Here is a 4,181-nt window from a genome sequence, read left to right on the forward strand (position 1 = left end):
GACGGGTTCCTGGAAAGCGCGTGACTTGCTAGTCATGTGGTCCTTCACGGACCAATCGCAGCAGGGCTTTGAGATTGACCCAAAACATTGTACATACCTTACAGTATGCTACTGCCACCATGGATGGCATAGCACACACTTCATATGCTATAATACAGTTATCCAGACATTTTTTATTATATTTTTTTCCAAAAGCCCTAGGTTACAGTTATTTGGCACGAAACCCAAGTCGTGTTTCCTAAGGGTTCACAAATGAAAGACTATAAATACCATCTTTGATTAGATCTGTCATAATACTATCTCTTATGTACTGTGATTTCACTATTGTTACCTCTTGGGGAAAATCACACAGACTAGGTTAACTTCACATAAAACATACAAATACATGACAAAGAAGTACAAAACCGTTATAAACCAGGAAAGTTATATATTGGAATTCTATTTACACACTATTCATATGTGCATATTCATAGTATTATATACAGTTAAATATGATCTTAAGAGAGAGGCGCTGTGATACAATATGTTTTTTAAATCTGCTTTTTAAAGCTAAACTTTATTTTTGCCCGAGTGACCTGAGTAACCTCTGGTGGCAGAGTATTCCACTATGACATGGCTCGCTATATAACTGAGCGGCGCATTAAACCTGTTTTTGGTTTGGATACAGTGAAGAAACCCATAGTGGCGTGTCTGGTGGGGTATGTATGTCTGTTTGAAGTGTATGCAAATAGATTATACAAGTGGTTAGGCATTTTCAACACAGAAATGTTTCTGCAAGAGAAGTAGTCAATTTCTCATCAACCCTCAACCATGAAAGACTATTATGCATGTTGGTGATGTTAGGTGATATTACCGGGTCAGTTGTAAAAGTTAAATAATTCAAATAAGAAACCACCTAGAAAGCTGTTATTCAATTTGCTAATGCTTGATTAATTTCTCTACATAGCTGAGAAGTTTTAGGAGTACCCATAAATACATTTTTAGGCCTAAAGTGAAGTATTAACATTTTCGCTACTCCGTTTTCGGTCATTGTGACATGCCTAAAATATCAACATTTTTTGTCGTTATCAATTTTGTGTATTTTTATCCAAATATCAGTTTCAAATCATAACATTTTTCAATTACCCATCATTTTTTACCGTTGAAGATGGTATTACATTTAATATTGCAGCCTGTTACATTTAACAATAGTAACATTTCACTTCAGCCACTCTTGGTTGAATCATTTAACAATAGTAACATTTCACTTCAGCCACTCTTGGTTGAATTCTAAAAAACTGGTATGTCCTAGAAAAGTAGTTACAGTGTCTAATGGTCTAACATGTATGTTGTTTGTATGCACGGTTGGGGATTACATGTAAGGGATTACATGTAAGGGATTACAAAAACGGCTACTGTAATACGTTACGTTACCAGAAGAAAAAAAAACTAGATGATTATTTCGAGGATTACTTTGATATTCAGAAAGAAAGTTTGCGGAAAAAAATATTTGACACTTCTCTGTTTTCTCAATGACATTGAAATCTGCATTAAAAAAGGTGCAAATGTAAGTTTCTTCCACCTGAGCGAGGCTGACCGCAAGTGAAAGACCACTATGATGACACACCAAATGTGTTTGATCGATCCCGGGAAAAGCGCATGAACAGGCTTTTGTAGACTTCAGTCCAAGGTATGTCTTCCAATGGTGTGACTGCTGTCGGCATCCAAAGATTATCCAATTTGAACAAACGCTTGGAGGTAAGGATGACAGCAGTGGTGTAATCTACCGCGATACGGCTATCACTTATTATTGATGTCTAAATAGCGAGTTGATGCGAATCACACTGCTGCTCTCTCATTTAGCTATTTGCGCCTTACGGATTGTGGTTGTTGTGGATACAAATCCAAATGTGTATTTGAACCCAATAATGGTTGAATTCAAGAAGTTTAAGCTGCCTGTCAGTCATTGTCTTTTAAACCTGTGGACAGCCAGTGAAAAATGCGCTCTTGCAACAGTTGCAAAGTGCGGATCCTAGTTTATGGAAGAACAGCTCAAATAAACAAAGAGAAACGACAGTCTGTCATTACTTTAAGACTTGAAAGTCAGTCAATCCGGAAAATGTCAAGAACATTGATATTTTCTTCAAGTGCAGTCGCAAAAACCATCCAGCGCTATGATGAAACTGGCTCTCATGAGGACCGCCACATGAGAGGAAGACCCAGAGTTATCTCTGCTGCAGAGGATACGTTTGTTAGAGTTACCAGCCTCAGAAATTGCAGCCCAAGTAAATGCTTCACAGAGTTCAAGTAACAGACACATCTCAACATCAACTGTTCAGAGGAGACTGCGTGAATGAGGTCTACATGGTCGAATTGCGGCAAAGAAACCACTACTAAAGGACACCAATAAGAAGAAGAGACTTGCTTGGGCCAAGAAACATGAGCAATGGACATTAGACCGGTCCAAATTTGAGATGTTTGGTTCCAACTGTGTCTTTGTGAGACACAAAGCAGGTGAACGGATGATCTTCGCATGTGTGGTTCCCACCATGAAGCATGAAGGAGGAGGTGTGACGGTGTGGAGGTGCTTTGCTGGTGACAATGTCAGTAATTTATTTAGAATTCAAGGCACACTTAACCAGCATGGCTACCACAGCATTCTGCAGCGATACGCCATCCCATCTGGTTTGCGCTTAGTGGAACTATCATTTGTTTTTCAAACAGGACAATGACTCAACACACCTCCAGGCTGTGTAAGGGCTATTTGACCAAGAAGGAGAGTGACGGAGTGTTGCATCAGATGACCTGGCATCCACAATCACCTGACCTCTACCCAATTGAGATGGTTTGGGATGAGTTGGACCACAGAGTGAAGGAAAAGCAGCCAACAAGTGCTCATCATATGTGGGAACTCCTTCAAGACTGTTGGAAAAACATTCCTCATGAAGCTGGTTGAGAGAATTCCAAGAGTGTGCAAAGCTGTCATCAGAGCAAAGGGTGGCTACTTTGAAAAATCTCAAATGTAAAATATATTTTAATTTGTTCAACACTTTTTTGCTTACTACGTGATTCTACATGTGCTATTTCATAGTGTTGATGTCTTCACTATTATTCTACAATGTAGAAAATAGTAAAATAAAGAAAAGCCCTTGAATGAGTAGGTGTGTCCAAACCTTTGACTGGTACTGTACATTTTTGACTTCTTCTAATGCTTCTTAAGGGGAAAGTAATCTAAAAGTAACTGAATGTAATCAGTTTGGGTAATCCAAAAGTTAATTTACTGATTACAATTTTGGACAGGTAACTAGTAACTGTAACGGATTGCATTTAGAAAGTAACCTACCCAACCCTGTTTGTATGTATATTATTAATCTAACTCAAACAATCTTTTCATAAATAAGCTAAATGCAAAAAGTGTTACATTTTGCCCCTGTCTCCCATATTGCCTTACAGGAAGTGCTTGGGCACGTTGTGTTTCTACATAGGAGGTCCCCAAAAACATACAGCACAAAAAACATCACAAAGTGGTTTTTGTGGCAACTACACATATTCATTGTAACAGACAAGTTTGGTCAAATAATTACACAATACAACATGAGTTCTGAGAAAAACTTACATCTGATAGGATGAACAAGGTAATGTGTGTTCAACCATGACTAAAGGTCCTATATTATATTCAAAAAGCATTTTCCCAAAAAGGGATAGTAACTATGTCGGTTATTAAAAATAAATATAAACTAAGCCAAGGATTCCATCTGTGGGAGGGTCTGAACTCAGGGCTAGTCTGGAGAACTCCGTAGTGCACATCCTGCTTAGATCTGCCTGGCGCTCCCAGGACACAAGCCAGCTCACTCTCTCGCTCTCTCTGTAGAAGAGACTATTACTCAGCAGTAAGAAACCAAATGAATACACTTTCACTTTGAATGACACGTTGTATCTCAACTACTTGCCTCCCCGTTTTCAGATTCCTACACACGTATAGATTCCAAAACAGCATCACTAGATGCTGCTGAGTGACTTACAGGCTGAGCAGAGTTCCATCTTGCAAGCCATTGCAGTACATTCATTACCTTATTATCTTAAGTAAACCAAGTGACAGGTTTAAAGTTTAGAAAAGCTAAATGGTTGACAGGTTTAGGATGCCTTTGTTCTTGATCCTCCTAGGCCTTTCTCAGTCATTGAGGGCAGAGTTGAGGACAGAG

The sequence above is a fragment of the Oncorhynchus clarkii genome, chromosome 12 (genome assembly GCF_045791955.1).
Source record: "Oncorhynchus clarkii lewisi isolate Uvic-CL-2024 chromosome 12, UVic_Ocla_1.0, whole genome shotgun sequence".
Classification (NCBI taxonomy): domain Eukaryota; kingdom Metazoa; phylum Chordata; class Actinopteri; order Salmoniformes; family Salmonidae; genus Oncorhynchus; species Oncorhynchus clarkii.